This window comes from Culex quinquefasciatus, chromosome 3, assembly GCF_015732765.1.
Source record: "Culex quinquefasciatus strain JHB chromosome 3, VPISU_Cqui_1.0_pri_paternal, whole genome shotgun sequence".
NCBI classification, from domain to species: Eukaryota; Metazoa; Arthropoda; class Insecta; order Diptera; family Culicidae; genus Culex; species Culex quinquefasciatus.
Genome location: NC_051863.1, coordinates 80821485 through 80835662, shown reverse-complemented (window position 1 = coordinate 80835662; position 14178 = coordinate 80821485).

Sequence of the window (14178 nt, the reverse complement as noted above, 5' to 3'; positions counted from 1 at the left end):
TAAAGTTTGACAGAAACCTAGTACTACGTTTTGTTCAGAAACTCATGCCGCACATTTTGCTACAAATAGCACATGAAAAGATGGTTTCTTTAAAAAGTTATATAACAAATACTATTACAAAAATCAAAAAGGTGCAAAAAAAGTTTGTACACCTTTCGAAAAATTAACATTTAAAAACGTGGGTTTTAAAGAAAACCTAAATGTTTGGGTATCAAAAGATCGGAAATTTTATGCCTTTTCCGATGCCACATAGGTTGAACTGTGAATCGTGAACCGGTTCGGATGCCGGTGGATTTCCCGACGACGTAATTCCGGGTTAGTACGAAATTCCAACGAAAAATCTATTCTATCGATACAAAGGCTGGGGGTCTGTTATACCCACTCCAAAATGTTTATTTAGCAATTCTATGGTAATATATTGACATTAAGTTAAATTAAAAGTTTGCAAAATTAAGTTTGAATAAGTTTTATAAAGAATTTCCAGAGTTTTATAAACTTTTATACTAAGTAGGGGAAATTCTCGTATGTTTGGCAGGTTAAGCACTCGTTCATAACTCCATCCAATTTGCTGATTTTCACTATTTAAACAACTAATTTTGTAAAACTTTTGATAGAAACTTGCTTGCTCACTTCTTATTGAGCTATTTATTACTCGATTTCAGTTGGAAACGCTTTTAATTAGCTTTAATTGAATGTCAAAGTTCTGACCTGCCAACATTAGAGGCACGCTGGAATTAGATAAACTTTATATCCAAATTATTATTTTTTATCAATCAAGGATGCTCATTTGGAGTTGGGAGACTAGATTCATGGTGATTTGCCAACAAATAACTTTATTTATGTTTATTTTTCAAAAGGTGTACATAGTTTTTTTTTGCACCTTTTTTGATTTTTGTGATAGTATTTGTTATATAACTTTTTAATAGAAATCATCTTTTCATGAGCATTGTTGCGACGAAGTCCACCGTCAAATATTACCGCAATGACTCACTGTACACCTGATATCAACGGAATCGAGAGACGCGACGCTCTAGCTGTCAACTGATTGCAGGACAGTAGTTGTGACCATGAAGTGCTTAGCAGTTCGTTAGACATACTAAGGCTGGTACAAATATTTTTAAAAGTTTTTGTCACCCCCCCCCCCCCCCCTTCAAAAATTGGCTCGAAAAATCAGGGAGCGAAAAAAATATTTTTACAATAAACTTCAAAATTTCAATGAAAATTCAAGTGCAACCAGCTGAAATCAAATTAAAATTCATTCTTCTGCGTTTAAAATCATTTTTAGCATGTTTGGGTTTGTTAAAAAAGCTTAAGTTTTTTTGAAAATTTTCGATGCTAAATCTTTTTTTTCGATACAATTTTTGTTTTTGTCAGATCTTAGATTTTTTGAAAACTAATGATTGCAAAACAACTGAACTAGTGTAAAATGCATTTTAAAACACTTTTTTTTCATTTAAATGTGAAGACTACGGCTTGTTATTTAAATTTTTAATTTTTTTTATTTTTTGCCCCCCCCCCCCCCTCTGAACTAAACGTAGTACTAGGTTTCTGTCAAACTTTAAATTGATTACATGTTTCATCACAAAATGTGCATAGTGCCCAAGGGGTGAAAATACTTTTTTTACATTCTGTAAGTAGTAAGAAGTAAGTAGTAAGAAGTTAGGGAGATAAGTATAACATATATATTTTAGTGCTATACAGTCATCCCACATATTCGGAACACCCACAAATTCGGAACACTTTTACGATAATTTGTCAATAGCATGCCAAACGTATTTTTTCTGTCGATCCCACTATTAAAAGTAGTACTATCGCAGCAAAACACTGCCTCCAAATGGCCTGTTTCATAATTGTGGGATATTATTGTGCCTCCCACTATTGTGGAACACTTAAATTTAACTGATATTTTCCCAAAAAAAGTTATCAAACCATGTATTAAACATCACTAAGCTTGAGTTTCATTGGTTTCAGTGTCATTATTTGGTAATAAATATGTACTCCTGGAGAGATCCAAAGTTTTTTTACATTCGTAAGAAAAAAGTGTTCCGAATTTGTGGATTTCAAGGGTCAAAGTAATTCTTCAAAAACTTCATATAAAAGTTAAAATTTGCAGATGTTCGATACAGCATTAGAAAGATCGCAAGAAAAGCTTTCAAATGAAGGTAAAAGCGAATCATTAAGTTCAATTATCGATTTGCTATGATTTTTTGAACATTGGCAGATCTGGAAACCGTTCCGAATATGTGGGATGACTGTATATCTCTTAGTGTAAAGAACAAAAAATTTATTCATCAGCGTTGAGAATTTGCGTGAATTTAATTCAATTTAATGCTAAGTTATTCCTTTTAGAACATTTTTTTAGTTCAATGTATTTCTATTAAATTTCAATCAAAGGCAATCTTAAATTTGGTATATTGTCAGCATTTTAAAGCAACTGTTCATTTGGATAAAAATCATTCAAACTCGGTTCAGCCGGAGTTGCGAAAATCATTTGTATAGTTTCAGTTTACAAATGAACAAAATTAATTCAATTCCTACATTTTTAAAGAAATTCTCGAACGTAATGCCTACAAGCTCCACTAAGCAGTGATTGCAGGGAAGTCCAAGATTTACCAGGAAAACAAGCGCTACTGATTTTCAGAACTTTAACAATTCCAAACCGGCGAACCACTCACATTTCACCACCACACTAGCAGTCAATTTAGGTTCGTTAAGATCAATTAACATCCCGCATGTCTTGAGCTGTACAAACTGCACTACCACACGACTACGGTTTGTACACAGTCGTGTCACAATCTTGCACGAATTCTCTGAGTCCGACTTGGAGTGGCGTCTTGAGAAAGCAATTGGACATACAGTATGTATTCCGGAGCGTCTGTGGGACCGAAAGTCGAGCGGTTGTTAGTGGACAATGAGCGTTGTGTTGTTTGTGCAAACGTTATTCCGATGTACGCAAACCCCAACAGGCACACATCAATTATGCTGACCATAGTTGCTGCCCGTCGGGCTGAACAAACTTGTCCGGCAGGATCTCCTGCTACTCAGTCAGTCCGTGGGAGACGATGGAGCACAAATCACCAACATCACTTGCATCACCACCAGTATCAGTTGGCATGATAAATAGGCTAAGCTGAAACATAAAAAACTATTAGCATGTTTTTCCTCTGAAACGGCTGCCATTTATATCTTCTTTTTGTTTTTTTTTTTATCTCTGTCTCGCTCCTTTTTTCATCACCACAACCAAATTGGTGGATTGACCATAGTTTCAGTCACTCTAGTTAGCTTATAGCCAAGCAAAGCCAACGCAACGCAACGGAACAACAACGGCCATCACGCCGATGAACCGTACTACACTTTTGGAGTGACGACTCTCGTCCGGACCATCAGAATGGCCATCGCATTGACTTTGACTGGCTCCAACAGCCCTTAACGACGGCAACGGACTTGGCTAGTGCAGTGCCCGTGTAGGCCAGCCATAGTCAGTCAAACAAATCAACTTGCATACCATCTATCATCATCGTCATCTTCATCTGATAGGCCCCCGAAAGCGCACTCTTCTAACGTCATCGCTCTATTAGGGATTCAGTAGAATCTCGACAGTGAACGAGCGTTGAGTGTAGGATATCATGGGGAATTTCATTTTCAGCAGTATATGACATGGCTCGGGATGGAAGATTTGAAATATCCACTAAATGTTTCATTTCATTATACACATTATCAACTCATTGAAAGTGATGGTGGTTGATCCCCAGCAATGTGTACTTTTCTATTTTTTTGTAGAGTGAAATGCTTTTTTCAAGCTTGTATGGAGAATTAGAGAGGTAAGCTCTTCATAAACATTACTACATTTTTTGACGCGTATGCGACAGTTACACGGAGAAAAAAGAGTTCCCTAAATCGTGAACATGCGTTCATGAAAATGGGAACCACAAACAAAGTGTTCAAATCTCATGGTACGTTTTTGAAAAAACGTACCATGCGATTTGAACACTTAGTTCGTGGTTCCCATTTTCATGAACGCATGTTCACGATTTTGAGAACTCTTTTTTTCCGTGTACGAACCGCCTAAATTTTGTATACACACTTTGGAGTAAACCCTTGTGTATGCTTCCTCATAAATTGAGAATATGCAACCATTTTTTTCAATTTTTGTTTGCTTGTGTGATTGCACAGCGATTCCACGTCAAACCAGAAGGATCCAAATCAAAAGTTCTCCGTTTTGCTCAAAATTGATCTGGGAGTTTCTTGGTCAAAATAATTAGACTCGTATGTTTTTTATTTAACGATTAGGGTTGTCCACATAAGGCTACGAGTTAAGTTTTCGCAAAAAAAAACTGAATTTCCTCCTGATTTCAAGAACAATGTACTGGATGTTGTAGGATTTTCTGAAAGTGCACAAAATTGCATCGATAACTCAAAAAAGACGAAAATGCATATGGGACATTTAAGCGATCAGGGGCAGCATATTAACAATAAACAAGCTAAACCCGACAAACTTATTCTTTTTTGGTTTCTTGACATTTTTAGCTTGTTTGCTTATTCAGCCTCCTGTGATCAACATTTGATTTTACGCAACTTTTCCCATACAATCTGCAGATTTTCCGTAATCGGTTGCAGAGTGGCCAAACTTGTCACTTTTTGGTGTAAAAACCTTCTTTATAGTCTTATAGGCTAGTATGCAGATCGGAAGGAAAGGGGTCAAGAAACAGCTTTACGAACAGCAGAACAAAGGAGAGGTAGCGATTTCTTGGGGCTTTTCTTCACCCTCTCTGACTTGCTTGCGCTGCCGCTGCTGCCCATTTGATTTTTTTCTTGACCGGTTCCTTCCGAAGTGCGTATACGTCAATTTTGTCCCTCAAATTTCGTTTAAAATAGTGCGAAAAATTGTCTTTATTTCCGGCGATATCCAGTGAAAAAAGTAGTTGTCGCGAAAAATGTGTCCTGGCGGTGGATTCCAACAGAGCAAGAGGAGATGTCACAGCAACCTCAAATCGCGGTTCCCGAGCATGTGCCAGAAATTGGAGCTGCTTTCCGGATTCCAACGTCATCATGGCTAGCATTTCCTGGTAGCAAATCATCGGCGAATTGTGTTCTCATTCCGGTGTGTTTCCTTGGACATCTGTTGGATTCGTCGGTGACATTTTCAAACCCAGTTGAATTTGTGCACGGAGAAAAAAGAGTTCCCAAAATCGTGAACACCCGTTCATGAAATTGGGAACCACGAACAAAGTGTTCAAATTCCATGGTACGTTTTTGAAAATCGTACCATGGCATTTGAACACTTTGTTCGTGGTTCCCGATTTCATGAACGGGTGTTCACGATTTTGAGAACTCTTTTTTCTCCGTGTGTCATCGTTTAGTTGTTTCAAGTTTGTCGAAGGATCTTAAGTTAATCAAATCGGACCACTCTTGAAACAGAAGATGAATTTGGTCCAGACTCCCGGGAAATTCTAAACATATAAATATGTAAGCAAAATTATATAAAAACATTTGAAAACAATCGAAATTGAATATGTTGTTCAATGTTCGATGTTCATGTTCGAATTAACCAATGCTTCTATGATCTTCTTATTCGGAAAGTGTAAATTTTAAAATTCACATAAACTGTAACTGAGAGCAGCCATAAAATGTGGACCCCAAAATTTACCTTAAATCATACGTACTAATTACACCCTACATTTGAAAACTAAAGTTTTTAAATATTATGTTTATTTATTATTTCTAAGAGGTAAAAGGCTATTCAAAATAAGTTAAATTTCCATAACTTCTCGCGCATTGCAATCCTCATCATCAATTTTCTTTTTGATTCTTAGTATGTTAAAATCACTGTATCAAGGTAATTTCCTTTTTTGGTGTCAATAACTCATTTTGTGTTCAAAATTAAATGATATTTTGGAGGAAAAGACTATGGCATAGTTTGTAAAGTTATGGTCCGCCAATTGTGAACATTCGGGTTTTCCTGATAACAGCAAATATTTCATCAATAAATATTTGAGTCGTTATTCATTATATTGCGAAAATCCCAATACTGGGAAATTATAAATAAGCTTTTTTACCTCACAAAAATCTAATAAAAACTGAACTTTTGAAAAATCACTCAATGCGAATGAAGATTCATAAACCAAAATTTCCAGTTTTTGCTTTTTGGGTGAAACCCCCTTGAGTCAAGGGGTGTCAAAAAACACCCAAAAAGCAAAAACTGAAAATTTGGTTTATTGGACCTTTTCAAAAAAAAAACTCCAGATTTTAAACTACAGTCGACTCTCTGGCTGTCGATCTTCTCGATATCAATAATTCTCCATCTATCGATGAATTCTTCAGTCGCTTCAATCTGCATGCTTCAATTATCTTCATTCCTCGATATTTTCCCTTGCTTAAAGGATCTCTTCCTCGACGGTCCCTTGGATTCTGTTTGCTTTGAAAATCTCTTCTGGTTGTCAATAATTTCACTTTCTCATGGCTTGCATAGACATTTGACATTAGTCTTTTTTTGTTTAATGGACGTTGCCATGATTTTCTCCCATAGCTGAGTATCAAGAAAAAAATATTTTCAATCGAGTCTTCATTTTGCATTGTTCTGTAAACTGATGATTCTCTTCCTCGACGGTCCCTTGGATATTGACAACCACACTGAAAGAAAGGCACATCGTAATATCACATGTTTCACATGATTCTGCCCCATACGACTTAGCATGTGAATGTCACGTGTAAATCACTTGAAAAAAATTCATCCCGCGACGCGGTAAATTCAAAAGAAAATCACGTTAACTTAACGTGGCGATACACTTGAATTTGCAATGATGTTCTTGTGAATGTTTAATCAAATTTTATTGGATTTCGAGTGATTTTTCGGTCGTAATAAAATATAATAAAATAATGTATTATTATTTTTTAATTTTATTTGTGCATCCTTCAGCTCAAAAATACAATAAAACAGAACAAAAATTCTCTTCACTGGTCTTCTTTGTTCTCTACCTTTTTAATGACGAAGTCGACGGTGTGGAATCTTTTGAATCCGCATAGGAATAGCAGCACCTTCCGCCCACGCCAGGATAGTTGTGTATCTTGTGGCCATCGCGGGAATCAGCAGTAGCATTGGCAAAAACTGCCCCCTCATTTTTCCTCGGCTGACCGTATTTTTTCTAAGAATACAATTCCGGATCGTGATTCCCTGCAAAAGTGATGAAATATGTATTATATTAATTACTGTTACTATAAATAGAGTTTGTTAGTGCTTACCATGATTTTTTTTTCTATAAATTTTCGATACAGATGGGATTTTGTTTGATAGTTTTGGTCACCGAGAATTTTTGTTTTTTGGCTTTAGTTGATGTTTTTCGGTGAGAAATGAAACAAAACTAGCTGACACGATCCAGACACTCCAGCAGGAGTAGCCTGGCCTGGAAAAGTTTTTGTGTCTGAAGATGGCCGAAACCAAGAAGTAGGCCGAAACGTAACGAAGAAGAATTTTGTTTCATTTCTCACCGAAAAACATCAACTAAAGCCAAAAAACAGATGCGATTTTATAGTAAACACTTTGTTTTAATTTAGAGCTCAAAGACCGAGCATTCGCTTTGCCGCCATCTTACTTTATGAAATCACCGACTTTTTCGACATTCAGCTTTCCAAACATCAACCTATGAATCTAACGTGACTTCCACTTCAAACCCAAAGGACATGTTGATTGGAGCAAATCAAAGTGCAAATAATTTGGATCTCACGTGGCTTTCACTTCAAAATAGAAGGATAAGTCGATTGGGGCCAATCGATGTGCAATTCATCTGCATCTCACATGAACACCGTGCGAAATGAGATTGAATTTTGTTTTTGCCAACGATCAGCTGGTGCTAAGTGATTTCCACATGAGCAATTCTCTACCAAAAACGGAAATGGATTTTATTTGTATTTTTTGATTTGGCTCAAACTTTGTGGGGGCCTTCCCTATGACCATATATGCTATTTTGTGTCATTGGTTCACCCATAAAAGTCTCCATACAATTTTGGCAGCTGTCCATACAAAAATGGTTTGTAAATCTTCAAACTGCTGTAACTTTTGAGTGAATTTTCTGATCAATTTGGTGTCTTCGGCAAAGTTGAAGGTATTGTTGAGGACTTTTGAGAAAAAATAAATACACGGAAAAAAATAAATTTGGAGATTTTTTTATCAACTTTTTTTCACTAAAACTGAATTTCCCAAAATACGTATTTTTTTGATTTTCGAGATTTTTTGATATGTTTTAGGGGACAAAAATCCGCAACTTTTGAGCCATAAAGAAACATGGTCAAAAAATCTGCCGCCGAGTTATAAATTTTTGAAAAAATAGTGATTTTTGGAAAAAATCGAAGTTTTATGCAAAAACAAGTTTGAAGTTACTTTTAATGCAAAATTGAATTTGCAATCGAAAAGTACTTTACAGATTTTTTGATAAAGGGCTCCGTTTTCAAGATATAGCCACCGAAAGTTTGATTTTAGCGAAATATTTGCAGTTTTTTCAATTTTTAAAAATAGTGACCATGAGTGACCATTTCCAAATTTTTTTTTTTGTAAAGTTCAGAAAATTTGCTATAAAATTGTCTAAGAGACATTGAAGATTGGACCTCTGGTTGCTGAAATACAGCGGCTTAAAGAAAAAGAAAAATTGAAGTTTTCTAAGTCTCACCCAATCAGCCCACCATTTTCTAATGACGTTATCTAAGCAATTAATGGTCCGATTTTCAATGTTAATACATGAAACATTCGTGAAATTTTCCGATCTTTTCGAAAAAATGTTTTGAAATTTTTTAAATCAAGACTAGCATTTTAAATGGGCGTAATATTCAATATTTGGCCCTTTTAAAATGTTAGTCTTGATTTAAAAATTTTCAAAATATTTTTTTCGAAAAGATCGGAAAATTTCACGAATGTTTCATGTATAAACATTGAAAATCGGACCATTAATTGCTGAGATATCGTCATTAGAAAAAGGTGGGTTGTTTTGGTGAGATTTAGAAAACTTCAATTTTCGTGTTTCTTTTTCTTAAAGCGCCTCTATCTCAGCAACCCGAGGTTCAATCTTCAATGTCTCTTAGATTATTTTATAGAACATTTTCTGAACTTTTCAAAAAAAATATTTTTAGAAATGGTCACTCATGGTCACTATTTTTAAAAATCGAAAAACTGCAAATATTTCGCTAAAATCAAACTTTCGGTGGCTATATCTTGAAAACGAAGCCCTTTATCAAAAAATCTGTAAAGTACTTTTCGATTGCAAATTCAATTTTGCATTAAAAAGTAACTTCAAACTTGTTTTTGCATAAAACTTCGATTTTTTCCAAAAATCTCTATTTTTTCAAAAATTCATAACTCGGCGGCAGATTTTTGACCATGTTTAGTCCTCAACAATACCTACAACTTTGCCGAAGACATCAAATTGATCAGAAAATTCACTCAAAAGTTACAGCTGTTTGAATATTTACAAACCATTTTTGCATGGACAGCTGCCAAAATTGTATGGAGACTTGTATGGGTGAACCAATGACACAAAATAGCATATTTGGTCCCCCACAAAGTTTGGGTCAAATAAAAAATACAAAAATAAAAATGGTCGAAATCGGCCGATTTCGTAGAGAGTTGCTCACATTCATCTGACATGAAAAGAATGTGAGAGTCAAAGGAAAAGCATGTGAAGTCATCGTGTTGGTTTTTGGACTAGCTCTCGGGAAAAAGCATATGATTTTGCTATGTTGGTTTCTTTCAGTGCAGAGAGTCGACTGTATAATTTTGAGTCTCAAAAAGCTCAAGAAACGATTTTCTATTTACAGATTCAGAAAAATCAAAAGGTATAAATAGTTCCTCTAAATAATGAGGCTACTTAAATTATCGTTTTATTGAAAATACATGAATTAATTGTAACTGAATTCATTAAAAATAATAAATTTATTACATTTCTTTTTATATAATTGGCACTATTGACATATAGTTAAAATAAATCTCGGGTCCCGGGAATATCCGGAAATGGCCAAATTCAAATCTCGATTCCCGAGGAATTGGTAATCTCGAGAATCGTCACCCTCTAGCTGTGAGTTGTGGATTGTCTGCTTCTCTTCTGATGGTTCGACTGAGGGGGCATGTTTATTAATTTCTCGTCGCTCCATACCTTCAGTGACGTGATGTGAGCAAGGACGTCTATGCGAAGTGTCCCTAAACCTGCTACAGATTTCCGGTGCTTGGGGAGGGTAGAGGTAACCTATTTTATTTTATTGACAGTTTGACGCTTACGAATTATTTCAAGAAAATCAACCACGAGTCTACCGATATGTTAAAAACAAGTCATCCAACAGTGTTTCTTGTGAGAGGAATCAGATTGACATGCTGCAATTTTTGAAGTCGAGATTTTCAAAGGTTTGGTACTTTTCGAGCAATTCCAACAAAAATATTCAAATTTTGGCCAAGAACGTACCTCAACTTAAGACAGCTGCCAAAATTTCAGGATTTGTTCTAGGAACGAGATTTTTTCTTACGATGTCCCATACACAACCCTCTCAACAAAATTTTGTTTGAGAAGAGAATTCAGACATTGAGAAGAACCTGAGAAATGGTAAAATCCGTTAAAAATCACTTTGATCAAATCTCATACCCAGATCCAATGTCACCTCCACTGACGGTATAACATGTCTAGAGAAGCTTAAACAAATATTTTAAAATGTCCTCAAAACGACAATAAATTAAATGATACCAGTCAACGTTAAATCTTAGAAATGTTTGGACTTTCACGTTTTACATATATAAAACATATTGTATAAACACTCAAAAAAATCCACACGTTGATGATCCGTGAAAAATCACGTAGCCCCGATTTTCCCCTTGCTAGGCCCGTTTTACGTGACACACGTTAAAAATAATGTGAAAGTATTCTGACAAAAAATGTTTTCTCGTTAAAGTTACATGAAAAACCTTATGGTATTTTTCCACTAGTTTCTTTCATGTAGCTTTTACGTGGAATTTGATGAATATTGACAGAGCAAGTATGGGCATGTAGTGGATCTGCAAACTATTTGTTTAAGATTTTTCCTTATAAGCCAAATGAATGCTTATATAGTTTCCCGTCTAAAATTTGTTTTTTTATTCAATTTCAGAAATTAACAGGACCCCCGACCCCCCTTATATTTACAAAAAACTTCAAAATTTTAATGGAAATAAAAGTCTATTGAAGTGAAAAAAAATCCTGCGTTTAAAACCACATTTAGCATATTTGAGATCGATCAACATTTTTTTTTGTGGAATTCCGTTGTACAGTACTACAAAAAGTTTTTTTTTTGAGCATGAGCATGAGCATGAGAGATCACCCATGGTTGCCCCTCCGTTGCTGAACAGAACCGTAATATCCTTTCAGCACTACTGATTATAGGCTTCGACGATCTAGTGGTGTTTCCTGATCAACAGCATGTATGAATGCGCTGAAAAGATAAAACACCATGATTGCTAAAGCTAGATCAGTTGCGAATAGGTAACAGTCATTGGCCACCAACGGCGCCCGCCATGTCAGTTTGTAGATCTCGATTTTAAGGGACGGGAATGTTAGTTAGCGCAGGTTTCTACTAGGGCAGCTGATTTACTCTGTGCTTACACCCCACAAGCGCCAGGAACCTGAAAATTTGTTAGTAGGATAGGGTGTTTGGTCAGGATTCATCATAGAAGATGATGATGCGACCCAAAATCATAGTGTTTGTTGAAAGGTATTATGTTTTAATCTCAAGGCAAGCAATCGGATGCTGCGGATGAGTCATTTCCCGTTTATCGGCTGTTAACTTTTAATTGAAATGGATTTATCTTAGACAGCCGGCTGTGGAAAGATAGAACCAAAATTATTTGTAATTAAATGATGAAGGATTTAACAGTCTGACTTTTTAATTGAGATGTTTTTAAGAGTTTTACATGATTCATGTTTAGTGGGGTACTGATTAACGAAGCGAACGACGAGTTACGATGTTTATCGAGCTGAAATGGTATGATAAGGTTTTGTTTTTATTGCACACCGACGACGAATGCGAAAAAACCCTGCGACCCGACCGAAAGGCATCGCAAATCAGACTGACTCAATTGTCATCGATGACAACCAGAGCCAGCCGCACCTTTACACACATACACGCACGCGAAAAAAACGAAAAACACACCGACGACGATCGCGAAAAAAAAACACGACCCGACGGAAAGGAATCGCAAATCAAACTGAGGAAATGGAGAGAAAAAAAAATAACATAAAAAAACCTACTCACATAAAACCAATCACCCCATGCACACAAATAGCAACACAAAAGAGACGAAAATTATCACGAAAAAACAGGACTGCGCGTCCACCGAAGCACCGCACTTTTGATGGCATTAGGGGAAGGTGGGGCAAGACGACCATATGGGGCAAGAGGAACAATCGCTCGTACGGCCGTAATTTTTACAATTTTGATTATTTCCAGTATGAGGAATTGTTGCTAGTAGTGCAATTAACTAATTCTACTACCACGTAACCGCCAAAACGACGTAAACGCCACGGAGCATAAGATTTAATGAAGTTTTTTTAAAAACCTTTGTTTTCTTATAATATTTGGAAAGTACAAAATAAGGCTTACGGTTCGCTTTAAGGCTCATTTTATCAAAATCCTTTTTTTCCTAGATCAGTAGTGTTCCAACCAATGATTTGCACCTATTAGAAAGTATGATTTAACTTTTGGTTTTTTTTTGTTGAGAGCTTTTAGAAATCTTGTTCAGGTGGGGCAAGTGTACCATATGGATTTTTAGTATGGAAAAAATACGAATTTCTGCAACAACATATTTTATTGGGAAATAAATACAAAAAAGTTCTTAAAAACTGATAAACAATTGTTTAAAAAAAAGTTCCTACAAAATAAAGTGATACTATGAAAATTTACTATTTATCATCTAAGCAATAATTTGTTTTCGTAAAAACGATCAAATTTTTAGTAAAATATTATTATTACACCTAAAAGTGAAAGAAACGTTTTAAATACATTCTAATCTGATGTTTCAAAGTGATAGCAGTTCACTTGTTAGCAAATTAACATGTTGTTTCATGCATCGTTCCTCTTGCCCCAACAGGTTGTTCGTCTTGCCCCACTAGTTGAGTAGAACGTACGGAAAATCAGAAATTTTAAAATCAATTTTTAACATTGAAAAACAGGATTTTTTCAAAATTTGTTCTGTCAAAGTCTTAGTCAAGACCTGAAATAAGGTGATTATGAAAAAATCCGACAGATGTTTTAACGTTTTAATGGGTTTTAACGAGGATTTCCTTAGCTTGTTACACTTGCCCCACTTTCCCCTATTCAATTATTATGCCCAATCACCTCATGCACACAAAGAGCGACACAAAAGAGACGAAAAAACAGGACTGCGCGTCCCAAGAAGCACTGCACTTCTCAGTTTCTCCATTTTTGTAAGTTAAAATAACAGGGGTCCACTTTTGGAAAAGTTAGGATTTTCGTTGTCCTATATTGGACCCCCTTAATTTGCTCGAAAATGGCAGTTCTTCGCTTTATTTTAGTAAAGATCCTTAAACTTACATTATTTCGACTTACTGAAATTAAATGATCAGTCACCAGTACTACAAAAGTTTTTTTTTCGATAAAAAATATATTTTGCCAATACTTTGATATTTTGAAAACTAAAGATTGCAAAACATCTGGGCAGGTGTAAAATGCATTTTGACACACTTTTATCATTTAAATGTTAAAACCGTGGCTTGCAATCTCATTTTTTTATTTGATTGTTGTAAGTTTCAATTGCGTTATACAGGTAGAAAAATACTTTTAATCTAAATCTGGGTTCTAAGTCTATTTTTTTCAGTCCAAGAATAACCTTCTACGGCTAATGGTAGGGATTATACCGTATTTTTCTGAATAATCGCGAAAAAGACAATTGGTTTGGGGTGATACAAAAATGGAGGGGGTGGTCTGATTTGGATGAAATTTGGGATTCTTACATATTTTGATAGTATCATCAGTCCTGCCAAATTTGAGTAGAACCGGATGATGGTAATTTTTCCACAAATAACAACGGAGGTGTGATCTTATTATACACCCAGAAATGGACATCGGCATACGAGAGGATAAAGAGCACGATTCGGTAGTAAAATGGTACTGTGTGCAGACTGAGAGAATAAATCCCGAAATTACCGAGAGTACTTT